Raw genomic sequence first — 27,584 nt, 5'->3', positions numbered from 1 at the left:
CCCAGAAACAGTAAAGCAAACTAGGGCACATGCCTTGCACCATTTAAAGGTAAAGAGTTGATGGTGAAGATGGACGTGTGATGGCTGTGTGTGTTGGCATGTGTATTTGTGGACTATGTGTGGCTGAACGTGTGTTGACAATGTTGGAATGAGGCAGATTCCAAAGCAACAGCATTGATCTGCGTGTTTGCATTGCCGAGGCGAGGGAGGAAGTGGCTATTGCTGGGCTTCTAGCCAGCTCTGCTGTCCCGGGTTCACACTCCCCGACAGCCTGTGAAGGCAGCGCTTATGGTCGGGATCACGCGTCTCTGTGCTGGGGCTCAGTCTGTGAGGAATCGGAGGCCTCGATGAGTTGCTGGAGTCCTCCTGGCACATCTCTGAGCCGTGGGCTGCTGCCAGATCACTGCCTCCCAGACGAATGTGTGAGTGAGTGAGTGCTCGAACTCAACCCAGAAGAGCTTAAAAAAAAAAAAAAAATACAAGGCAAATCTTAAGAGAGTAGGGGAAATATGTTTTTTGTGAATTATTATTACTTTACCTTCTGGACGTTATCAGAAATTTCCATTTATATTAACTCTGTTAGGGTTCCTTGCTCTGACCATTGCACCTTCCTGAGGGCTGGGGTTTTTGGGTTGAGTGCTGCCAGAGGCAGAAGCAGTGTCTGCTCTGAGTACCACTGGCTGGTGGGGCTTAGGAATGTCATTCATTTATCCCATTCTAAATCCACCAGGAGCACAATTACCATCACATTAATACCCAGAAAGACCACAGCTAGTATTTATAGCTCAAAATAAACAGTACAAAATCCCAGCATCTTATGATCTTTAAATGAAACCAAGGCAGATAATTTATGGTCTTAAGTGACTGTGAAGATGCAGAACTCAGCCAAGCTGCTTGAAGCCCAATGTGTGTGTTTGGGGGTGTTTCTTAGAGACCTCCAGCATCCGCTGTAAGTTTATTAAGCACAGGAACCAGACAGCACACCTGCCCAGTGTGGTTATTTGATTATCAGGCTTTCACTTTCCTACATTTGACCCAATGCAATATTTTCTTACAGAGCTGCAGTGCTGGGAGATTCTGACGGAATCCCACAGGGAGAGGCACAATTAAGAATCTCATGCCACAGAGCATCCCTTTGTCCTTGTGATTAGCGGAAGTGAGGATGTTCACCCTGGGCAAAATGTGCTGATCTAGGTTCCCTTGAGTTCGGCTTTTTATGTTCGTAGAACCATATTTGTAGCCCCCCCATTTTTTTTTTAAAACTTGTCTTCTCACAGGCTGTAGTATTTTATTACCTCAGCATTATGAACAGTAAGGCATTGACTTTAGGATAACAACGATTGTTTTATCAGCAATCTTCTCTGGTGGATATCCTGAGAATATTTCATACTTATCAGTTTTTTTTTAAACCTCTCAGGCTAACTCTACAGAATTCCCAAACACATTCTCATTCCAGTAGAAAAGTTTAAGAGAAGAGAAAAAGAAATTAATGAGCCACCTCGTGGTGTGTAGACAGAAATATCTGGGTAATCATGCTCATGTTTGATTTGGCTTGATTGATTAATTAATTAAACATTTATTGAGCCAGGGCAGTGCTAGCTGCTGCTTTGCTGTGTCTGATAGTTGGGGACTTGAAAGGTAATTTGCCAACGTTGGTCCTTCCTGCAAAGAGCACCAGAGAGGAGATCATGATGACCAATCACCCTCATCAGTCAGGTGAAAAGCCCCTCCCCCTTACCCCTGGCTTTAAACTGTGTGCCCCTGAATGTCACAGGCTGAATGCTTGGTTGTGGTAGTGCTGGGGTGTCAGGTCTCTTCATGTGGCTGCACGGGGAGCACATTGAACATGTGTGTGTGTGTCCACGAAGACTGTAAGTCGGGGGACAGAAGTTCTGTCACTGTGGGCAATGTTTGTGGATACCAAATTGTAAGATGCATGTGCTCTCGGATGCGGGCATTCCACTTTCGGGGAATTATCTTAAACAACATAACCCAGTGCCCATGGTGCTAAATATTTCTTATTTCATTTGTTCACTCATCAAATATTTGATGAGCTTCTGCTGCCTTCCAGGGACTCTTCTGGGGACTTAAGAAAGAGCAATGAACAGGACAGATTGGTTCTTGCATGCTAATCACAGGAGGTGGTGATGAACATGTACAAGAGGCTATGGAGCAGCTAGCCCCTTCCTTCAGGTGAGGTCACAACCTGAAGATTTAAATTTTGAAGAAGTCACACTCACCAGGTGTCCCAGTTCACTTTCTCTTGCTGCAGTGAGTACCACGGCCACAAGCCACTCGGGAAGGAAAGACTTCTCTCATTGTACTCCTCCCAGGTCACAGTCTGTCATGAAGGGGAAATTGGGGCAGGAACTCAAGGCAGGGACTGATGCAAAAGCCATAGAGGAATGCTGCCTACTGGCTTCCCCCCATGGCTTGCTTACAACTCTGGACCACCTGCCCTTGTCCACAGTGGGCCGGGCCCTTCCACATCTGTCAGTAAGCAAGAACAGGCTCCACAGAGTTGCCTTCAGGCGTCTGATGGAGGCAATCCCTCTGCTGAGGCTTCTTCTCATATGTTACTTTCCTATTGCTGTGAAGAGACAGCATGTCCAAGGCACCTTACAGAAGAAAGACTTCATTGGGTGCTTACAGTTTTGGAGGGTGAGTCCCTGACCATCATGGTGGGAGAATGGCAGCAGGTATTGGGGCAGCAACAGAGAGCTTACAGCCTTACCCACAAGTAGGAGGCAGAGAGACAGCTGACTGGGAATGGTCCCAAGCCCCACTCCACCAATTGGGGAATCAAGTATTTAAATATGTGAGCCCAAGGGGGCCATTCTCATTTCAGCCACCACACTGGATGTGCCTAGGTCTGCATCAGGCTGCCAAAAAACAAAAACAAAAACAAAAACAAAAGAACAACCAGCACAGCAGGCAACAAACCCCACCATTGCCCCCATCTTGATCTTAGACTTTGAAGCCTCCGGGACTACGACAAGCTGCTCAGTTTATGCCATCTTGCTATGAAATTCTAGGTGGACTTACAATATGTGTTCAAGGGCCCATTGTTTCATGCCAAGTGTCTGTGATTTTCTAGCCCACACCAGGATCATCGGAGAACAGTGTTATTGTGTTCACAAACTCTTCTCCACCAGTGATTGCAGCTCAGTGCTAAGACAGACCCTTCCCAGCTGCAGTCAGGTACATGATACAAGGCACTCATCCGCTTCTTGCCTCACTGAGAACATGTGTGTGATCAGCATGGCTACATGGCCGGAGGAGCTGTCTCATTGTAGAGAGGTGGGGACTTGAAGCACCTTGGGCTCAGGACTCAACTATATAACCTGCTGTTTTGTGGGCTCTGTCAGGATGTCTTCTCGTGGTCTGTCTGGGATGCTGCAGCTGCAGAGCCTTCTTTCCAGTGCCCTATGGCTACCTCAGTGTTCTACCTTGTCTCTCCTGCCTTATGCCCAGGTTCTTTGAGAGCCCCCGGGCAGTGATGTGAACCTTGAAGGTGGCTAACAACATGTATATTAGGCCAGACCAGGGAAAGGACGCAGACATGAGAATTTACGGGCATATAGTAGGGAAAATAAACACAAAGGAGGTTCTTGGCATCTGGCCTGGGTGGGAGGGCCCCAAATCCCTAGCTAGCCTGATAGGTAATGGTGTTTCCTGATGCTATGCTGTAAAACCTGGAGGCAGAGGTGCCTGCTTCCAGGGGAAAGAGGAAATGAAAAAATGGCAGCGAGTGTGAAATTCAACGTCTTCAATACCATAATGGTGTTTGCCTCTAGCATATAGGTTAAAACACAGACGCACTAAAATAACTACAGCTACAATAGTTTGTTAATGGATACCCAATATCAAAAGAAGTAAGTTGGCTTGGCATGGTGGCACAAGCCTTAAATCCCAGCACCTGAGAGACAGAGGCAGGTGCAGCTCTGTGAATTCCAGGCTAGCTTGGTCAACAGAGTGAGTTCCAGGATATCCGGGGCTACACAGTGAGACCCTGTCTCAAAGAAAAATTACAGTGTCAAAAGTATAAAATGCTGTTAATAAGAATTAAAATTTGGAGATTTTATTTAAAAAACCGAGGAAGGGACAGAGGAACTGCAAAACAGACAATCAGCAAAGTGGCAATTGTCCTAACTAGCAACAATTTTCTTAAATGACAATGGATTAAATTCTCCAACCAGAAGATGTGGAATGGCTGAATGGATACTAAAAGTGAAACCAGCATGGGGTGGGGATGGGGGTGGTGGTGATGGTGGCACACACCTTTAATCCGGATCAGCACTGGGAGGCAGAGGCGTTTGGATGGTTGGTTCTCTAAGTTTGAGGCCAGTCTGGTCTACAGAGTGAGTTCCAATACAGCCAGGGCTACTCAGAGAAACCCTGTCGTAGGAAAAAGAAGAAAGAAAGAAATCAAATCACAATGGTTTTGAATTTTATGTTACCCATAAGAGACTCAAGTTAGCTTTAAGGGCATCCAGGGTGGAGCTGGGCCAGTACTTGGGAGATGAGGCAGGAGGATCAAGAATTTGAGTCCAGGCTGAGCTGTACAGGAGGTTTTAGGACAGTCAATGCTAGATAAGTTGAAACTATTACAAGAGGCAAAGAAAATTGTTGTGGTATAATAAGGAGACAATCCATCAAGGCGATAGGGTGATTGTAAATGTATATCATACCCAACAATGACGTACCTAACTATTATATAAAGACAGATGTCACCGGATCTGATAGGAGAAATGGACAGCAGCATGATAACAGTAACAGACTTCAGTACTCAGTTCCAGCCACTGGTAGATCACCTGGTTGAAAAATCAATAAAAACTGTTGGACTCCAGCCACATGTTAAACCAAGTGGACCTAACAGATATAGCCAGCACTTTGCATCAAGTGCAGCTAGGTACACATGCTTCTGAAGCATACATGGAGCCTTTCCAGGATGTTTTGGCCACAAAGAAATCCCAATTAATACAAGAAGATGGAAGCTATTTGAAATATCTTTTCTGATTACAACAGTATATGGTAAAACTAGGAATTGGTCTCAGAAGCAGAGCTGGAAGAAATCCAGCTTTGGTGTCTTAACCACTGTTCTGTTGCTGTGAAGAGACACTACCCAGGGCAAGTCTTATAAAAGGAAGCATTTAACTGGGGTCTTGCTTACAGTTTTTGAGTGTTAGTTCACAATCATGATAGTGGGAAACAGGCATGATCTGGCAAAGTGGCTGAGAGCATTACATCCTGATCCATAGTCAGCAGGCAGAGAAAGTGACACTGGGCTTGGTATGGACTTTTGAAACCTCAGAGCCCACCCTCAGGGACACACCTCCTCCAACAAGGCCACACCTCCTTATCTTTTCAAACAGTTTCACTAACTGTGGACCAACCATTCAAATGCGTGAATCCATAGGACCATCCTCATTCAGACTATCACATTTGGGAATGAAACAATGTGGTCTTAAACAACTGTCTTAAGTCCAGCCCAGGCACAACTGAGCAGCTTAGGGGTGGTTTACACCCATTTTTCTTTGTCCTGGAGGCTTCTAAGTCCAAGATAAAACTGATGGTTTTTGTTGCCCCGAAGGTCCTGATTTCTTCCCACTGTGCCTTCACCTGGAGGAAGCAGGCAGCCTGTTCTATAGTCTTTTGGCCAGGGCAGCAATCTGGTTACACTCATGATTTAATCACCTGCGAAGGGCCTATCTCCTAATAGGATTATGTCATAAGCATTCAGACCATAGCAACAAACCATGGCTTTAAAGAAGAATCAAAGAAGAAATTAAATATTTGAGATAGGGTTGGAGAGGTTGCTCAGCAGTTAGGAGCACACAGCGCTCTTCTACAGGGCCCAAGGTCAGTTCCCAGCATCCACATTGGCTAGCTTACAACTGCCTGTAGCTGCAGTTCCAGAGAGACCTGATGCCTCTGGCCTCCTTGGACATCTGTACACACACACACACACACACACACACACACACACACACACACACATGCATATTCAAATGTAGCCTGACAACCTGATTTTGATTCCCAGGACCAAGATAATGGGAGAAGAGAACTGAGCCCTCCAAGTTGGTCTATGGCTGCCACATGCACGCTGTGGCACATGTGCCCCTCCATCAGGCACACACAAACGCATAAATAAATGAATGAATGAATGAAATAATTTTTTTTTAAAGAAGAAAGCTTTCAAAGAACCCAATTTTATACTTCAAGGAACTAGAAAAAGACACTAACCAAAGGAAGTAGGAGGAATAAAGATTAAAGTAGAAATAAATGAAATCACATCTAGAAAAAAAAAGACATCAGAAAAGATAAATCAAATAAAGATCCTGCTTTTGAAAAAATAGATCAAGTGGATTGTCATTAGCTGGACTGAGGGGGAAAAGGACTTAAATCAGAAGTGTGAAAGGAGACATTAAAACAGATTCCACAGAAACATGAAGGATCTTGAGAGTACCGTGCATGACCTGTCATGTGCAAGAGCTGGGTAGATAACTCGCCATAAGTGGGTAATTTACCATTATGTACAGTGTACTAAGACTGAGTTCTGAAGAAATAGAAAACACGAACAGAGCAATAACAAATAAGGAAATTGAATCAAATGTATAGCAAACAGCCCTCCCCAAAAGCCCCAAATCTCCCAACAAAGAAAAGCCCAGGATCAGATGGCTTTACTAGTGAGGAAACAAAACTCAGATGCATTTTATGAGGTCAGCATTAGCCTGTCCTCCAGAGAACAACGCTGTAAGAAAAGAAAATGATTGGCCAATATCTTCAAAGTTAGATGCCAGAATCCTCACTGAAAATCCTAGCAAACGGCATTTAAGAACACATTCAAACATACACTATGATCAAATGGGTCTGATTCCTGTAATGCAAGGATGGTTCAATATATGCAGATCAATAAACAGGCAAAGGATAAAAACTGGATCATTGTCTCAGTTGATACAGAAAAAAAAATTAGACGAAGTTTAATCACATTCCATGAGAAAAAACTCAAACATTTATGTATAGAAGGCATGTACCTCAGCATAATAAAGCTTCACAAACCCACGGATAATACCGCGGTCAACACTAGAAGTTGAAGTTGTTCATTAAAGACAAGGAGCAAGACAAGAATGCCTGCTCCAGCCACTTCTGTTCTAGGCAGAACAACTACACAATAAAAAGCTGTAACAGGAGAAGTTGTTGCTGTTTGCAGATGACATGATCTTACATGCATAGAATACCAGTGACTCCACCCAAAACTATTAGAATTAGTAAATAAATATGGTATGATTACAGGACAGATAATGAACACACAAAATCAGTTCTCCATACACTATCAAACAACTGTCCAAGCAAACAAACACCCCCAAAGTACCATTTACAGTAAATGGCATCAAAATGAATGCAGCAAGGCCAGGTGTGATGTCTCATACCTTTAATCCCTGCTCTGAGGAAGGCAGAAGCAGGGGGATTTCAACAAGTTCCAGGCCAGCCAGTACAGCATAGTGAGATTCTGTCTCATAACAAGCAAACAATCAAAAACAAAAAAACAAGGGGCTTGCTTCCAGCAGCATGGGTAACTCCAGGGCAGCTGGATGGCCAAAAGCCCCGCTGTCAGTATTTCACAATGATGCTTATCGGGGGCAGGGTCCAGTGGTGCTTGGAGAACTGAGGTAGGTTCTGAGGATCTTGTGAGCACCCCGCTGCTCTCCAGGAGGGGGTGTTAGTAGCCACAGCTGGCTTAGAAACTTGCAGGTCTGTTATTTCATCGTCACAACTGTACACCCAGGTCACTGCAGGTGCTCTGCTTTGTGATGGTGACGTTCATGTCAGGCCCAGAGGGAAAAGATGTTCTATAGAAGTGTATACCCAATGAGGTGACTCCCCACACCCTCTTTGCTCTGTGTGTACTCAGTGTTATTTACAACAGCCAAGATCTGAAGTAATCAGTGAGTTTGTCCATTGTTAAAAGGATAGACCTCTCTCTCTCTCTCTCTCTCTCTCTCTCTCTCTCTCTCTCTCTCTCTCCTCTCTTCCCCCCTGCACACGTGCACACATATGCACACATACATGTACACACAAAGATACAAGATTTGATTTAGCCTTGATAAAGGAGGCTGCCACTCATCATGATGTGAATCTGGAGGGCAGGGCACTGAATGAGATAAGCCACACACAGAGAAGTAAACACTGTATACTTGGATAAAAGGGGCACCCAAAATGTTAATTGTGTAGAAACAGACAGAGTGTTATCAGGAGCTGGTGGGCATAAAGGCGAGACAAAGTTTCATGTGTGTAGGGTGTCATTTATGTAGGGTAAGTCCTGGAGAACTGGTGGGCAGCATGGCATCTCGGTGCAGCTTAGGTTTGACATTTACTAAGAGAACAGATTCCAGGTTTCCTTTTTATTTGAGACACTTCATAGCCTGACTGTCCTATATAGACCAGGCTGGCCTCTAACTCACAGGGATACATTGGCCTCTGCCTCCAAGTGCTGTGATTAAAGGCACACACCACTATGTCTGGCCTTGTATTCTTAACACACACACACACACACACATACACACACACACACACACACACACACACACACACACACACACACACACACACACACCCCTATACTGCATAAGGTAGTAGATATGTTAATTAGCTTGATTATGGTAATCACAGCCTTCTGTATCAGGTTTCCACGTCCTAAGATCCAACCAACTGTGGGTAGAGACAAAAAATATTGCATCTCCACTAGAAATATGTTCAAGCATTTTTTGTCATCCACTGAATATAATATCCATTGATATTCCGTGAAGTCTTGTGTTATATTGACAACTTAAAGGATTCAGGATTGCACAGGTTCTGTGCAAATGCTGACCTACTCTTTGGAGACCTGGAACTAATTCCTACAGGCACTGAGGGATAATTTCACATGTATGGGAAGTCATTATGTTGTATTCCTTAAAAGCATGCAGTTTTTATTTGTCAGTGGTACTTCATAAATGCTGGGGGAGGAGGCCACAGGATTTTGGTGTGCTGTTGTGTGTTGGAGTCTCTGCCTGGCTCAGGCAGCTGCTTGGTAATTCTAAAGATCTGTGACAGGAGAGTCACTGTGATGGCCCTGGCTGGTCACCTCCAAGAGCTGGTACCATTCAAGGAGGTGAAGACGGAGGATGTGTCCACAAGTTGCTTCAAAGACAGCATTAGTGTATCTCTTGTTAGCTCCAGGGCTTGTGAGCATGTCCAGAGGTCCCCCCACCCTGAAAGTCCCTGGTTTTGGTCTAAGAAAGAATTTTAAGAAAATGAGGATGAGTATTTTCCTTTATCATTTTCAACCCTTAAGCAAAGTATCAGCCATTGGACTTCGAACTCATCCATCAAGAGAGGAAGGAAAGTATGTGTCGTGTGTGTCGTGTGTGTGTGTGTGTGTGTGTGTGTGTGTGTGTGTGTGTGTGTGTGTGTTTGATTTATTACTCCAAGATAGAAAAAAGGAAGAAACACCTCTTTCTACCTGGTGGGGCTATCTTAGAATGATATCCCATCACGGTTTTACAGAAGGAATGGGAAGGTACCAGTGATGCAGAGGTCATTTCCCACAGACTGACTGCATGGGGGAACCTGTTCCTGCTTCTGCTGCTCTCAGGTGTGTGACCAGGGAAGGAGAGGGTCTGGGAGACTGGATGGGGACATGAGCAGAAGTCCAGGAGTGTTTTCAGGACCGGTATTAAAGTGGCTTGCAGGTGTCACTCAGTGTGGGGGTCGGGGTGAGAACTGTCTCCCATAGGCTCATGTGAATGACTGGTCCCCAGTTAGTGGCGCTGTTGGTGGAGATGGACCCTTGCTGGAGTAGTCGCTGAGGGCTGAGCTTTGAGGGTTTATAGCCTCACCTACTTCATCCCCTCTCTCCTCTTCCCCCATTCTGTACGTGGATAAAATGTGGTCAGGCAGTTTCTGCTTTTGCTGCTGCCTACAGTTCCCACTTCTTGTGCTTCCCTGGCCACGATGGACCCCATCACCCTGGAATCACCGATGCTTTCCTTCCCCCCCTCTTCTTCTCTGATTTTTCAAGACAGGGTTTCTCCATGTAGTTTTAGTGCCTGTCCTAGATCTTGCTCTGTAGACCAGGCTGGCCTTGAACTCACAGAGATCCGCCTGGCTCTGCCTCCCCAGTGCCGGAATTAAAGATGTGCACACTGCTGCCCAGCAGTTTTTCTCTTATAAGTTGCTCTTGCCAGAGGGTTTTGTTGCACCTACAGAAAAGTAATATGCACTCAGTGTGGCCTGCACATGCCTCCCCTCGCCTACAAGCTGCCTTTGTGCTTTAGTGCTTTCTTTTTATCCCACCCTGCTGGAGTGGGGCAAATTCACACTTCTCTTACTGGAGTAGGCAGAGTCTGGTGCTTAGCACCTCTTATGGACTTGACACTGTTTTCCATGGACACATCCCTAAGAAGACCCAAGTACCTAGCTGGAGTCCCAGAAAGCCTTTCTTCAGTGCCAGGCTGGGGTCAGCATTTCGCCATCCTAGTCCTTTGGGGTTGTGTTCTGTGCCCCATGGACACGATAGTGATGTATTTAATCAGCAAGGCACGCAAAAGACAAATGCATGTTGAGGGGTGACCACTCACAGGCCAGAATACCAACCCCAGCCCCCAAGTCCCCCAAACCCCAGACACCAAGAGATGTAAGTTATGTGTTTTGCAAATAACGAGAAATGAAGAAACTGACCTAGGGGGCTGGCTTAGCTGCTAAGAGCACTTGTGAGTCAGGGATCAGACATGTGGGTTCCATTCCCAGCACCCACATGGCAGCTTACAAACATTCAAACTTCTGACCTCTGTGGGCACCAGGCACATATGTGGTGCACATACAAACATGCAGGCTATATATATAATAAAAATAAACAAAAGAAAATGTAGCTTGAGGAATGCTAGTTCTAGGTCAGCTGTGGGGACTCAGTGGTGTCCTTTCTCATATCATCTCATTTAGCTGTATTTGTCTTTGATTCAGAAACTTGCCAGACTGGTGGCCAATGCCTATAGCCTGTCAGGATCCACTACTGGTAAATTCAGAATCAGATTGAATCCAGAAACTCAGAGTTAATGTCTATACTAACCATGGTCAAGTCAACAAACTTTGTCTCTCTCTGGCCTTTTCAGTCAGTCCACTGCCAGATGACTTGAGGAATATAGAATGGTATTTTTTGGACTCTGCCTCCCAGACTTTAAGTGTCATGGAGTCCTGGATTTGTTTATTGTGGTTTTCAAGTATGTTTTCTGAGTAGTTGTAAGCTTGAGTGAAGACCAAGTTGTTTTATTTCTAGAAAGTCTGGTATGTAATCTGTCCATCCATCCATCCGTCCATCCATCCGTCCATCCATCCATCCATCCATCCATCCATCCATCCATCCATCCATCCATCATCTATCCATCCATCATCTACGTATCTTGTGTATTTTTTGTGGAAGATGTATGGGGGCTAAACATAATTCTTTCATTGGCTTATGTCCTCAGCGCTAATAAATAAATTTAAAAATTGTTTTTATTGTATGTGTATGAGTGTTTTGTCTGCAAGTATGTCTGTGCACCATGTGCGTGCCCGGTGTCCTTGGAGGCCAGAAGAGGATGTCAGAAGCCCTGGAACTGGAGTTACAGGCAGTTATAGGCTGCCATGTAGGTGCTGGGATTCAAACCTGGGTTCTCTGCAAACAACAAGTGCTCTTAAGCACAGCCATCGTCTCTCCAGCACACAGAATGAACACTTCTGGAGTGACTCATTGGTCCTGTAGTGTTTTCTCCAGTCAGAGTTCCTTGGCTTCTCTCTCTCTCTCTCTCTCTCTCTCTTGATGGTGGTGGTGGTGTGGGAGGATGAAGATGTGTGACCTCTATTGTGTCTGGGTCCTCCCTAATTCTGCCATGACATTTTAGTAGGAAAGGTCTGTGCCACCTCCTAACACTTAGTCTCCATCCCAGGGGCAGGCGCTGAACAGACCTCTAACCATTGTGCTATGCTTAACCAGCAGGAAAGCATAACCATTCTTTACTTATGATAGATCTGTGTCCCTTCAGCTCGGGTTGCTGGCTTGTCCTGGAAACTGCAAGTGTCCCCAGCTGGAGCCTTAGCCAGCCACTTCCCCACCAGCCCATAGGACAGAACTGATAGCATTACCTTGTCTGGACCCAACTTTGGAAAGAGTTGATTTTCCTAATTCCCCTCCAGGTCCTGAGTGGAGTCAATGACTGATTAGTTCCAGAATAGTCATGTACTGATCGTATTTATAGTTCTAATTAATTAATACAGGTAAAGAGCTTGGAAGATAAAGTGCTCTGACAGCGCAGTGTCTAAAATGACGATTAACTCCCAGGCTGGGGACCTTCGAATGTGAACGTATGGGGGAAAATGTGCCTTCCCAGGTGGAGCCTTTTAAAAAGCAGCCACTTGATTACGGAAGACATAAATTAACTGGAGGAAGCAGAGCTCAGTCGGTGACAGACTGCCGTAAGAATCCTTCCCCGTTCGGTTTCCATTTAAATCGACACATATGGCGAGGGTTGTTTAAGGGTTTCAAGTGTGCATGCATGCTCCGGAGGGAGCGGATGCCGTGATTTAAGTGAACTCAGGGGGTGGCCTGGCTTCTCAGCCATGGGAGAAGGGAGAGCGCTGGGGGCTGCAAGGGCCAGAGGGCTCAGAGATGATGATCTTGCTTCATCACACTGCGTACAGGCAGAGATGAAGAGTAGCCCTTCAGATGGGCAGTGTGTGCTCTAGCATCATTCTTTTGCTACAGTAAAACACTCTGACCAAAAGCGACTTAGGGAAGAAAGGGTTTGTTTCAGGTTACAGCCTGTCACCGAGGCAAGCTGAAGCAGAAACCACAGAAGGATGCTGTTTACAGACTCGACTCACTCTTCACTTCATGCCCAGCCCAGGTCTATCTGCCTAGAGATGGTGCTGCCCATGGTGGGCTGGGCCCTAACACATCAGTTACCAATCAAGACATTCTCATAGTCCTGGTCACAAGCCAGTCTGATCAACACAGTTCCTCAACAGAGGTTCCCTCTTCCCAGGTGACACTAGGTTGTGCGAGGTTGACACTAAACTGACTAGCACAGAGCATACATCTGGGGAGACCTGGTGGCACCAAGGCCCAATCTAGGCACTGGTGATCAGATGTTGTATTAATTTTTGCTATAGAGATGTGAAAAATGTCTGTTCACTCAAGATAGGGTACCTGTAATTACACACGGAGATAATGGCCTCACCTAGGTCCAGCTTGGTGAACCGGTGAGTTTGTTGGGCTTACCTACAGGAGAATGAGCAAGGGCTTACTTATCAGACTTGCACTGATTAGTTCTCATCATTTTCTCACAAACTAGAGTCCCTTGGAAAAAGGGAACCATGATCAAGGAAATGCCTCCACCAGACTGGCCTGTGGGGCATTTTCATGATTAATGATTGATGTAGGAGGGCCCTGTCCACTGTGGGTCATGCTATGCCTGGGCAAGCAGTCCTGTCTTGTGGAAGAAAGCCTGCTGAGCTATCCAGGAGAGCAGGCAGGTAAGCAGCACTCCTCCATGGCCTCTGCTTCAGCTTCTGCCTCAGGTTGCTGCCTTGAGATACCGCCCTGATGTCCCAGGAAGCCTGTTTGGTCAGGATTTTATCACAGCCACAGAAGTCAAACTAGCCCAGGACTGCTAGAAACTTTGTCATAGGTCAAAAGAAATTGGGAATCCTGTATTGTGCATCTGGTTTGTGATGGCTCCTGACTCTTCTAACCTGAGAATCCAGTCGGGGTCCTTGAAAGGACATGAGGTCTATCCCCTGCCCTGAGGAAAGCCATATTCATAGTTCTACAGACCTTTATTTCAACCTCTGGAGGAATTTACTAGTCTTCCTAAGGCAGAGCCTCTGGGAAGCAAAGGGAGTGTTTGCTTTGAGATGAGTCCCCCTTTTTGTGGTATTTGGGATTGAACCTAAGCCCTTTCACATATTAGGCAATTGCTCTATCACTGAGCCCCAACCACTTCCTGGAGGGATTTTAGGCAGGAGCTCTACCACTGAGCCACACCCCAGCCCTCACTGGGGATTCTAGGCAGGGGCTCTACCACTGAGCTGCACACCAGCCCCTCACTGGGGGATTCTAGGCAGGGGCTCTACCACTGAGCCACACCCCAGCCCCTCACTGGGGGATTCTAGGCAGGGGCTCTACCACTGAGCCACACCCCAGCCCCTCACTGGGGGATTCTAGGCAGGGGCTCTACCACTGAGCCACACCCCAGCCCCTCACTGGGGGATTCTAGGCAGGGGCTCTACCACTGAGCCACACCCCAGCCCTCACTGGGGGATTCTAGGCAGGGGCTCTACCACTGAGCCACATTCCAGCCCCTCACTGGGGGATTCTAGGCAGGTGCTCTGCTAATAAATTCAATCTTCAGTTCTCCTTTTTTTTTTTTTTTTTTTTTTGAGACGATCTTACTAAATTGCCCAGGGAGAACTTGAACTTGTGATATTCAACTTCAGCCTTGAAAGTATCCAGGATAACAAGCCTGTGTCATCACACTGGCTGGTGCAAGCACTTTTGATGTTTCTTAGTAGCATACCCTGGGGCTGTGCCCATCTGTACCCATCAGGCTTTTTTGCTGACAGGCAACTGAAACTAACTCTAACACATTAGGAATTTACTGGAAGGCTTCCAGACAGCTCTGGAGAGGATGGGAAGCACGAAGGAAAAAGCCTGGGGAAAGGAGAGGAAGCAGGGTAGATTAAGACATCTGGGTAGAGTTTCAGATAATGGTGGACATCTGGCTACATCTGCAAGTCCGGGCACCAAGGTTGGAATTAAAGGGCTCCTTCCCTGTTCCACTTCCCTTGTAGCCCTAGGGCCCCGGGTTAAGGAGCTCCAATGGCATCCTGGTTAGCTTTCTGTTTATGTGATAAAATATTTTGACTAAAAGCGACTTGGGTTTATTTCACATTACAGGTTATAGTCCATCGTAAAGGGAAGCCAGGGAAGGGACTCAAGACAGGAACTTAGAGGCAGGAACTGCAGCAGAGACCATGGAGGAGTGCTGCTTATTGGCTTGTTCCCAGGCTCACGGTCAGCTTTCTCATATACCCCCACCTACCTAGGCACGGTACTGCCCACAGTGGGCTTGGCACTCTTACAGCAATTAGCAATGAAGAAAATGCCCCACAGACATGGCCATAGTTAGAGCCTCTTCAGCTGAGGTCCCTCTTCCCAGGTGTGTCAAGTTAACAACCAAGGTTAGTCATCACAGGTGGCCAGGCCCAGATGAATGGTTGCCTCATGGCTAGGCAAGGGCAGAAGCCTCAAGAGGAGGGAGGTCTATCACAGAAAGCTGATACCTGAGGAGAAGAGAATATTAAGTAGCCACAGTGGCAGATGCCCCTTTGAACAAGGATCTCCCTACTGAGATCACAGACCAGGCTAGAATGACCCTGTGTTGTACAGGAATATCCTCTGAGCCAAACTGTCACTATTTTCAGGAGTCCAACTGAGCCTGCTCATCCAGAATCATAATGGCTGGGCTTGCTGACTGGACCTTCTGTTTTGGAAGGAGGGTCATGGATACCTGAGTATCCAGCCATTCTTATAAACCAGTTGTATGCAATTCTTCCCTAAATGCATGTGGCCTTGGGGTGTCTGGGAGGGGCTAGAGGATACAGCTGGAGAATGATGAGACTCCCTCCACACAGCCATTGGGAAGCAACCATTCTTGCTGGGTACAGACCTTCAATTGTGGCTGTCACCCATGCTCTTGCCCACAGCTCCTCACCCATACCCCCATAAACTCATTGGTCCCCTGGTGAACTTTGGTGGAATCATACCTTGTTTTGTTGTAAGGACCTTAGGAGGAGGGTAGACATTGTTTATGTGTTCCCCAGGGAAGGGATTTTAGCAACATCCTGGCATCCCATCATGCCCCTATTGGAAGCTTTAGAGAGGCATGGGGATGAACAGTAGGTAGGGTCCTCTGAGGCCCAGGGTGTGTACTAAGGCCCAGGCTCACAGGTAAGTCTCTCTCCCTCTGACTTCCCAGATCCTCTGCCTGTGGGGATTCCGTGTGGGTCCTGCTTTAGATCACATTTGCCTCCAATCCTACAAATCCCCATTAGTACAAAGCAGCCATGCTTGGGGACTTCCAGAACCTTCCCAGGACCCCATGTGAGGGAGATCCAGCCATAGCCCAGTGAATGATCTCATTTGTCCCAGAAGAACAGGGATCTTGGCTAACTTTTCTCCTCTTCCCAAACACTTGATACTTTAAAATGCACCATTGATGTGCTCACCCCATGAGAATATTAGCGAATTTTTAAAGGCTCCTAAAAATTCCCTTCTTATGCTTCTGTGAGATCAGTGGTTCACAGATGTCTTTTACAGTTCAATCTCTGGTTTGTCTGAGGCCTCATTATCAGCTAACTGGTGAAGCATGAGCAAAACAATGACAAGTAAGGCAAATCAATGTAGTCCATTTGGCCTTCGGGGCCTTATGGTGCAGGGCCCTCACTCCTTTTTGGACCATGGCATGGTGTGTTCATCCCATGATTTCTTTGCAAGCTTGCTTCTTGTTGGCAAATGACTGTGGGTGTCTCAGTCCAGATCAAGCACTGCACTCTTGGGGTTCTCCACTCTGCTGGAGACTTTTGGGATTTTGGTTCAGCACAATGGTATGTATTCTCTCTAAGACAAGGAGCTGGCTGGGTGGGGATGTTTGAGACCATCGGTAGTCACATGCACTGTCACTGGTGTGGCATAAAGTATGGGAAAGACTGTGGTTCTGTCACACAAGCCTTCTGCCTGTCTGCTCTGACCCCTTCAAGTTCACCTCCTTCAGCGGCTGCTCGAAATTCACCACCTCCTTTATCCTTCTTGTTGAAATTGTGCTCCATACTTGTAACATAAAAATGACTGTGTTAACCTTACATTTTTGAAGAAAAATATTACATACATGTATGTGTGTGTGTGTATGCTCATGTGTGTGTAGGTGCCTGTGGAAGCCAGAAGAGGGCATCGTATCTCCTGGAGTTGGAGTTATGGGTGGTTGTGAGCTGGCCTTTATAGATGGTGAGAGATGAATTCCAGCCCTCTGCAAGAGCAGCAAGTGCTTTTAACTGCTCAGCCATCCTTTCAGCCCCATCTTGATCATTTTAGAGTGGGATAGTTCAGTGCTAGGGAATGCAGGTTTCCACCACCTTCTTTAGAACTTGTCCTTTTGCAACCAAAACTTTGTACTCATCACACAACCACTTCCCAGCTCCTTGACATCATTCTCCTACCTGTTTCTACACCTTGACTACTTCAGGGACTTCCTACAAGTGGAAAATGCCGTAGCATTTTGTGATTGTCTAATATTACTTAATCCAGTGTCCTCGAGGTTCATTCATGTAACACATATCTGAATTGTTTTTTTTTTTTTTTTCAGCCTGTGGGTAGTATCCCGTTGTAGGGATGTATGGTAGTTTATCCATTCCTCCACCAATGGAGACTTGGATTCACCTCTGGGCTATTGTGAACAGTGCTGCAGTGAACGTGGCATACCATTTTTTTTTTTTTTTGTGTGTGTGTGTGTGTGTGTGTGTGTGTGTGTGTGTGTGTGTGTGATCTTGCTTTCTATTCTTTTAGGCATATACCAAGAAGTGACATTGCTGTATCAGATAGTAATTCTATTTTATGTATTTTGGGGAATCAGTTTTCAGACTGTTTTCCCACAGTGGCTTTACCATTGCACAGCTCACCCACAGTACATCTACCAGGTGTGAGGCAGTACATCATTGTGGCTTTGCTTAGCATTTCCCCAGTGATAAACAATGACCATCTTTTCATGTGTGTTGGCCATTTTATAGGTCCTACTTGAAGAAGGAACTAGTTAATGCCTTTGCCTGCTTTTCAAAGTGGGCCATTATTTGAAGTTACTTAAAGTTCTGCATTTTAACCCTCACCAGATTTATCATTTGTCAGTTTTGTTATATTATGTTGGTTACTTTTCCCTCTATTGATTGTATCTTCCTCCCTCCTTCCTTCCCTCCCTCCCTTTCTTTCATTTTGTTTTTTATTTTTTTATTTTTTGAAACAAGGTTTCTCCGTGTAGCCCTGGCTGTTCTGGAACTCACTGTGTAGAACAGGCTGGCTTTGAATTCAGATATCCTCTTGCCTCTGCCTCCCAAGTGCTGGGATTAAAGGCATGTGCTACAACTGCCTGGCTTGATTGTATCTTTCAATGCATTAGAAGTTTACAACTAATTTTTTTTAGTAGTGATTGATTGATAGATAGTGTGTGAACATCATGGTGCACATGTGGAGGTCAGAAGACAACTTGGAGGAGATGGTTCTCTCTTCTACCATGTAGGTTATGGGGACTGAACTCAGGTTTTCAGGTTCAATCACATGTGCCTTTTCTAATTGAGCTATTTTGTATGAATTCCACCCAATCGGTATTTTCCTTTATGTTTTAGGTGTTTGCTAAATACATGTCATGGAACTATTCCCCATGTTTTCTTCTAAGAGTTTTTATAGATCATGGGTCTTACATTTAAGCTTTGATTCATTATTGTTAGAGGATAGTGGTTCTTACATCAGTGAATGTTCTTGGCACTCCTGCTGAAAGCCAGTAAAAGGGAAGGTTTACTCCTGTGCTTGCTCTGTTGGTCCAGTGGTCCATGTGCTTGTATTCATGTCTGTACCATCATGTGTTGGTTCCTACAGCTTCATGTAAGTTTTCACATTGGGAAGGGGGAAGCTTTCCATTTTGTTGTTTTTCAAGATTGTTTTGCCTGAAACCTTATCAAAGAGGCTTGCACTCAGAACCTGAATGAGGCTGAGGCAAATGAAGAGGTGCCTGGGGCATGCCATTGAAGGAGACAGTTTCTTGGGGGAAGGGACTGCCATGGGTTCTCACCTTATTGTGTGGCTATGAACCCAAGACACTCCCGACATTTTGCATCCAGGCACCTTCTTTCTTTCCTCTTATCCACGCTTTACATCTACTTCACCCTCCTAAAGTCTGCAGCCCACTCTACTCCCACCCAATAACCCCACTCCTCACCCTCTGCTCTCTTTTCCAGTACACTCAGCACCTTTTCAACATGCTATGTAATATCCCATCACTTAAGTTTATCGCTATCATTTGGTCTCTTTTACTGGAAAGTTGGCACCATCATGGCTGGGATCATCCTTGGTCTCATGCTCCTAGGGGTGACTGTGGTATGGTGTAGATATTTAATTCATATTTATTATGTATGCTGGCATATATGTATATATGCTGCCTTCTCCTGGACCCTGTACCCTTGTTGGGTGTTCCCCTTTTGATGCTGTGATGGACAGAACTACAGTTTCATTGGGTTTAGCCCATGTTTGCTTGGTCCAATGGACGTGGACAAGATCATGGTGATGGTGATGTGTGGAGGCATAGAGCTCTTCACTTCCTGGTGGATCAGGAAGCAGTCAGGAATAATATACCCTCAAGGACCCTCTCCATCCAAGACTTACTTCTTCTAGCTAAGGCTGGCTGCTAATTTTTTTCTATGACCTTTCAAAATAGCACCACCTTCTGGAGACCACTAAGCATTCAACAAGTGAACCTGCGAGAGATGTTTCAGATAGATTCTATACACAATAACAGCCAGGGCAGCTAGTTCATGCTCAAGAGGTCTCTCCTGTCAGTGACTGCTTCAAAGGGCTGCTCAGGTCTTTTACTTCCGTCTTTGAGTTTGAGAGAGTTGAGGAGCATGGCGGGTGAGCTGCCTAACTGTGGAACAGGTCTGTCTCACTGCTGACTTCATGCTGATTAAGCATTATGTGATGGACAATCTACTCCCCTCTGCCTTCATAAGGGAGATGGAGGAAGGTCCCTCCCTGACTCTGCCCTTCCCAGCTGCAGCTTCAGGCTGGACTTCATTGTCTCGCTCCTCTGGCCATGAATGGCACTCCTTGGCCAGCACCCTTTCTTTCTTGCATTGCCCACACTGTGTTCCTTACTGTGCCCTCAATCTGAGCACACTTGACCCCAATGTCACCATTCACCTCTTTTAGTGTTGTCTTTGATGTTATTTTATCTTGTCACATGGAAAACTCTGCTCAAGTTGACTAAGCTAAAAGCAGCCTTGTGCTGCCTATAGGTATGTGATTTCCCCCATGGCTGAGTTACCAGTGTTCATGAGAGTGGTGCATTTAAATGAGTATGTGTCTGAATTTTGACTGTTTCAGCCAGTTTTCTCCCTCCGGGTAACATGCTCCTTTTGAAGCCCATGAAGATAATTCCAGTTGCATTTAGGATCTATTAAACAGACATTCAAATAGCACACAGTCTGTTCTAGGTACAATGCTAATTCCATACCCTTGGAAGTAAGTATTCCACACTTTGGGTTAATATGACAGAAATTCCTGACAGGAACAACTTAAGGGAGATGCATCTATTATGGCTCACAATTTCAGAGGCTGCAGCCCATGGTCTCTGGGCCCAGGCCCTTGGACAGAACATCACGGCGGCAGCATGTGGCAGAGGATAGCTAGTCACATTACCTTGGACAGAGACGAGAAAGCATGACAGAAGAGGGGATGCTATACCCCCAAGGTCCTGCCCCAGTGACCAACTCCCTCCAGCTAGCTTCCACTCCCCCAAGTTCCCCAAGGCCCCCCAAAATCGTTCCACCAGGTGGGAGGCAAGTGGTGCACATGTGAGCCTCTAGGGGACATTTACTATTTGAACTGTTGCAGTGGGTCAGGTGTTTATCCCAATTTTGTGAATGTGGAAAATGAGGTATAGGAAACTAACTTGCCCATATCTTTAAGGTAGCTTACACAAGGATACTCAGCTAATGAGTGAAAACCCAATTACAGATCCTAGCGTAGAACCTAATCCAACCCTGAGCCTCCAACCTAGATCAAACAACTTCCTTCCTTCCTTCCTTCCTTCCTTCCTTCCTTCCTTCCTTCCTTCCTTCCTTCCTTCCTTCCTTCATTTTGTTTTTCTGTGTATATGAGGGGAGTAAGCATATACCTTAGCACAAGTGTGGTGGTCAGAGGTCAGCTTTCATGAGTTGGTAATCTCTGACTTTATAGTGGACACCATGAATGAACTCAGGTACTGTGGTCATTCCAAACTATGGCATCTTTCCTTAAAGGGTCTTTTTTTGTTGTTTGTTTTAAGACAGGGTCTCATTTAGCTGAGCCTGGTCTTGAACTTGTCAAGTAGCTGGGGGTACACTTGAACTCTTGATCTTTCTATTTCCATTTCAAGTGCTGGGATTGTAGACGTGTGCTCCCATGCCTGGCTTTCTTTCAAGAGTCCAGTCAAGTGGCGGCAATATTTGTGGCGCATTTTGTTCTGTTAAGGTTGGCTCAATTTGTTGGTAAGATCAATTTTAGTTTTTAAAATAGTTATTAATTTTATGTTATGAATTTTGCCTGCCTGAACATATAGGTACCATGAGTGTGTTTGGTGCCTGTGAATGTCAGAAGAGGGCATCAGATTCTCTGACCCTAGAGTTATAGATGCTTGTGAGCTATCATGTGGGTGCCTTCAGAGGCCAGAAGTGGGTGTTGAACCCCTGGAACTGGTGTTACAGATACTTACAGGCTGCTGTGTGGGAGCTGGGAACCCACCTCAGGCTCTAACCACTAAACCATCTCTCTAGCCACATCTATTTTAATCTTAAATGAGGACTTACAGTGTAGATCATGGTTCTTCACCCAAATGCCTGGTCTTTTTGAGGTCCCCACTGGAGGTTTGGGGGAATGCATGGATGTCTACTTTAGTGTGGCCAACACATGAGTGCTTGTTTGTAAAGCATGACGGTTGGGTTTTACAGCTTCTAAACAAAAACCATTTATTTGTAAGGATTCCCAGGCCTCAGCCAGATCTTCTGGAGAGTTCTAGCCAGAGCCCCTCTTTGTGAAGCTTTCTATTGTTTGTTATTCTGTTCCACAAAACACAGACACTTCAGCAGCCTGGGACCCCAGCCCCCACCTCCTCAGCACTGGGTAGCAACTGCACCTTGTCTGCCCCCATGCTTATGTGTGTCATGAGAAAACCGCTAGAGGAAGAAGCCAGAGAAATAATGGGGTTCATCCCTTGTGTCTGCTTTTCTTCTAAGTTACAATCCAGCACTGCCTGCTGTTCAGGATCTGCAAACAGTTGCCTCATATATTTGTCTAGCCTTATAGTTGTTTTTGGCAGGAGGGCAAAGCTCCTATCAGTTATTCTGGCAGGACTGGAAGCCAGAGTGCTCCAATATTTCTTAAATGAGATGTTATTTGAAATATAAATGCTGATATTTATTTGCCTGTGTCTGTGTTTTACATTTTAGCAAAATGTGATTAATTAACAGATGGATAAAATGTGACTTTAACTCTTTCCCTTCCACTCCAATGACTTTTAATAAACTGACTCTTCATTAAAATGGGCAATGCAGGTTATTGCTTATATGAAGCTGCTAAAGACCCAGCCTTGGGCTAGTGGCAAGAGAGCTGGCCTCAGTGCTGGTGATGCTATTAACCAGCAGTGCCAACACAGACCTGCAACCACAGTTTCCCCATCTTTAATATGAACTCAGGTCCCTCTACCCTGATATCCCATGACTTGTAACATCAATCAAATGCCAGCATGACGTTTGATCTCTCCAGATGGTAAACTTTCTTTGGGAGGTGAAACAGACATTCTGGATACACTAAACACCCAAGTCACTGGAACAGGTAGAAGACTGAAATCTTGGGGGAGAAAAGCTGAATTTTATTAATTGATAATTTTGTATAGAAGCTTTTGATCCTTATAATTCTTATGGAGTAGCCTTATCACCCCTATTTCTCAGCTTAAAAAACTGAGGATCAGATTGATTTGAGTGAAGACTCAGATATAATGCAGTAACCCAGGTCTCCCCAGCTTGCTGTTCTTTCTGCTTACACCACCAGGAGAAATCCATCCTACATCACATGATTACAGGGTAGTCTGAAGAGAACCATGTTTTGTCTTTAGTATAAAATTCAACTCAATTTTTTTTTCAAGAATATTCTGATTATGGGCCTTTCATAGTTCAGGGATCTGAGGTCACATGAAATTCCCCAAAGAAATGTTCATAGCTAATAAAAAGTGAAGGTAGGAGTTTTATACTAGTGAATATTCATTTCAGAGTGAGGGCTCTCACTACATTTGTGTACACACATAGACTGTGCTTGGTCATACCCACTGCTCTTGATTACTCCTTCTTCTCTTCCTCCCCCTTTCCTCTCCCACATCTGAGTACATTCTTTATCTTTATGTTCCCCTGACATCCTATACAGGAGAGAAAAAAAAGAAACCCAACCCAGCCTGTGCTATTTCTTTTTGTGAGACTGGTTTAGTTCACTTAACACAATGACCTTCAAATTCAACCATGTCTGAGCAAGAAACATGATTCCATTCTTCTTTATACCCGAACAACGCTGCACTGTGTGTGTAGTTCATACTTTATTTATCCATTCATCATCCATTGATGAGCTTTGGCACCCACGAGTCTGTGGGGAGCTTTGTAATAATCTGGCTGTGGTTCTGTTGATTGTGTCCCAACAGTGTTCTAGCTCAATCCTATGTGAGTTCTGTCTTTAGTATTTTTGAAGAGCTTCTATACTGTTGTCCACACTGGATGTTCCAGTTTCATATTCCTGCATTATACAAAGGAATCTCTAGCTCTCTCCCATGGTCCACGCCTAGACAAAGTCTCCTTTAGTTGAGTCTTAGGAGCAGAAATGAATGAACTATATAGGAAGGTGTGATTGCTGTTGGAAGCATAAATTGATTATGTACTTGGAAAGCTTTGTGTTTATCTACTGAAGGTGAACACATGACCTCAGACTTCTCTTCCTACAGAGAAACCCAACAGAAACACCTGTATGTGTTCCAGAATGTTTACAATGTTAAACTCAAAGAGAGGCTGTGAAGACAGCACAGTGGTCAACAACACCGGCTGCTTTTCCAGAGGATCTGAGTTCAATTCCCAGCACCCACATGCTGGCTTACAGCTGTCTGTAACTCCAGTTCCAGGGGATTTGATGCTACCTTCTGGCCTTCAAGGATACTGCATGAACATGGTACATGTGCATAATGCAGGCAAAACATATACACACATATGATAAAAATAAATAAATCTTTAAAAAATAAGTATTAAAAATCCCCAAAGATCGCCATGAACAGATTGAATACGTAAACTGCAGGGTATTCATATAAAGGATTGTTAAGTGACAAGAAAAATGAATTAAAAAGTTTGTATCTGACAAACTGAGTAAGTCTTTTTTATTGTTTGAGAATTTCACACATGTATATAATGTGTTTTGATCAACAACCCTACCCCTTCTCCTCTTTTGAAAGAAGAAATCTAGTCTCTAGAGCATTCACTGTGAAACTTCATTTATATAAAATTCCTCAACTAAGAAAAACTTGAACTGTGTTGTTAGGCCTTAGTACAGTAACTACCTCTGGGTAGCAGGGTGAAGGAGTGATTGGCAGAAGGCACAAAGGGATGCTGTTCTATTTCTTAGTTTCAATAATAGTGACTTGAATGTGTTTACTCTGGGATAACAAATTGAGGTGTGCCTTTAGGATGCACATTTGCCCATATGGTGAGAAAAAACAAACAGGCTGGAGAGAAGGATCAGTGGTTATGAAAACTTGCTGATCTTGCAGAGAACCCAAGTTTATTTCCCAGCATCCACATGGCAACTCACAATCATCTGTAATTCCACGTCCAGGGGGCACAACATCTCTTTTAACCTCTGAGGGCCTGAAGCATGCATAGGTTGCATACACACATACATAGACTGTTTTAGTTAGGGTTTCTATTGCTGTGATGAAAATCATGATCAAAAGCAACTTGGGCTGGGTGGCATCGGCGGCGGCACATGCCTTTAATCCCAGCACTTGGATGGCAGAGGCAGGTGGATCTCTGTGAGTTTGAGGCCAGCCTGGGCTACAGAGTGAGTTCCAGGAAAGGCACAAAGCTACACAGAGAAACCCTGTCTCGAAACCAACCAACCAACCAACCAACCAACCAACCAAAAAAAATAAAGCAACTTGGAGAGGAAAGGGCTTATTTGGCTTAACTTCCATATTACAGTTCATCACTGAAGGAAATCAGAACAGAACTTAAGCAGGGCAGGAATCTGGAGCTGGAGGCAGGAGCTGATGCAGAGGCCACGGAGGGGTGCTGCTTACTGACTTGCTAATCCTGCTTTCCTATAGAACACAGGACCACTAGCCCAGGGATGGCACTGCCCACAGAAGGCTGGGCCCTCCAACATCAATCATCAATCAAGAAAATGCATCATAGGTTTGCCCACAGGCCAATCTAGCAAGGGAATTTTCTCAATTAATGTTCCCTCTTCCAAAATGAGTTGGTTTTGTGTCAAGTTGACATAAAACTAGCTAGCACTCAGGCAAAACACTAATATGCATAAAATAAAAATAAGTATCTTAAGAAACACAAAATGGTCCATTGTTAAAGCAAAAGTGCCTTGAGCCAGCTTGAGGCCAGCTACAGATGAAAAGAAGATGCTGTCCCCGCTAACACCCACTGGGCTAGCTCCCCACAACAAAACTAGAAAGTTAGGACAAACATTTATTAATAGTCAAACTTGCACAAAAACCTGCAGAAGTGATGAGGTCACTCATCTATTAAACCTTAAAATAAACAGGACATAAAATGTAGAGAGAACCTATGCACATCCTCTGTTGAGAAATAAATAGATGCAAGGGCCAGGTGATGGGTAGGCTTGCACCTTGATTACTTAGCCAAAGAGGAAATGGGGAGGGATCTGTGTCCAGGGCTGTAAAAGCCATTCTTTGCAATGTTGCTATGTGCCCTATCATTTTTATATTATGCAATTGTCCCTCGCTTTAGCTACACTGAGATCCAGTGCTTATTACACTCTGTGTGTGGGGGTCTTCCTTCCTCACAGTATGTCTAGATGTATTTATTTATTCACTTACTTTTAGTGCAGGTGATTATTGTGGAATATTAGTTAAAGTTGTATTACATTCATTTATGCTATGGAATATTTAATGATGCAAAGATGTGTTGCATTCTTTTATGTTGCATTTGTTCAACACTGTGAAGCTGTGTTACTTTGCCTGCTTCAAACTCCTGATTGGTCTAATAAACAGCTGAATGACCAGTAGTGAGTGGGTCTCTGACTCTTGTGCCTTCTCTTGGGGCTCTTTTTCTTACGTCAGTTTGTCTTATCCAACTTTGATGTGTTGGTTTTTATCTTTTATTTTATTTTTGTTATTCTTTGTTGTTATATCTTAGAAGCCTGCTCTTTTCTAATGAAAGACAGAGGGGGAGTGGATATGGATGGGAGAGGAAGTGGGGAGGAACTTGGAGGAAGGGGAAACTGTAACCAGGATATATTGTATAAGAAAATAATCTATTTTTAACAAAAGAGGGAAAATGAAAATACAAGATTTCAGTTCACCAAATTCTTTTACAAGCATCTTAGTTGCCTTTCTAGTGATGTGATAAGGCAGACACCATGACCAAAGCAACTTGTAGAAGAAAGAGTTTATTTGGGGCTTACAGTTCCAGAGGGCTAGAGTCCATGACTATTATGTTGGGGAGCATGGCAAGAGGCAGGCTGGCATGGTACTAGGGCAGTAGCTGAGGACTCACACCTTGATCCATAAGAGAGAGACTGGGAATGACATGGGCTTTTGAAATCTCAAAATTTATCCCCAGTGACTCACCTCCTCCAACAAGGCCACACATCCTAATCCATCCCAAGCAGTTCCACCAACTGGAGAGCAAGTTTTCAAACATATGAGCCTATGGGAGACAATTTCATTCAAACCACTACAACAAGGTACAATATCTTCTTCCCTCCCTTTTCCTCTTCCACCCCCCCTACTCAAGACAGGGTCTCTGTGTAGCTCAGGCTTGGCCTTGAACTTGGGCTCTTCTGCCTCATCTTCCTGAGTGTTAGGATTATAGTGATGAGCCACCACACTATGTGTGTTATTTAGAGATTCTGTAATGAAAAAGGAAGACAAGAGTAGAAAAAAAAACTGAACTGGGAGATAGCTTAGTGAGTAAGGTTCTGGCAATGAGTTTGGATTCCCAGCAGCTATATACACACTGAGCACAGTAGTGTGAGTCGGTAATCCCAGGGCTGGTGTGTGTGTGTGTGTGTGTGTGTGTGTGTGTGTGTGTGTGTGACAAGTGGTTCCCTGGAGCTCACTAATCTAGCCAATCAGCAAGCTCTAGGTTCTGTGAGAGACCTGTTTCAAAACACAAGAGAGTGATAGAGGAATTCACCTGACATGGACCTCTAGTCTCCACAGGTGAATGCACAGGCAAACACACAGGTGTATACATGTGATGCATACAAATCACACACACACACACACACACACACACACACACACACACACACCCACTTCTCTTTTAAACAGACAGACAAGCAAATATCTATTTAATTTTGGTCCAATCACCATTTTCCTTTTAAAATGGGCTAGAGTTATGACTTGTAGGAAGGGCGGGGTTTGCATGTCATTGTTGAAAGCTAGTAAGATTCCGGGGTTGAAATGATGAGCGTCACTGATTGAGCC

The 27,584-nt window shown here is 44.8% G+C and overlaps 1 long non-coding RNA gene across 1 annotated transcript; it reads left to right on the top strand.

Moving 5' to 3' along the window:
* On the top strand, window positions 1-23,994 carry LOC118585013. The gene is made up of 3 exons (XR_004945147.1): window positions 1-1,716; window positions 2,072-2,193; window positions 23,856-23,994. It is a non-coding gene; the product is annotated as an uncharacterized LOC118585013 (long non-coding RNA).
* The last annotated feature ends 3,590 nt before the right edge of the window (window positions 23,995-27,584 follow it).

Source organism: Onychomys torridus, chromosome 1 (assembly GCF_903995425.1).
Source record: "Onychomys torridus chromosome 1, mOncTor1.1, whole genome shotgun sequence".
NCBI lineage: Eukaryota > Metazoa > Chordata > Mammalia > Rodentia > Cricetidae > Onychomys > Onychomys torridus.
The sequence above is the reverse complement of the archived record's forward strand: the minus strand, read 5'-3'. Positions and strand labels throughout refer to the sequence as shown.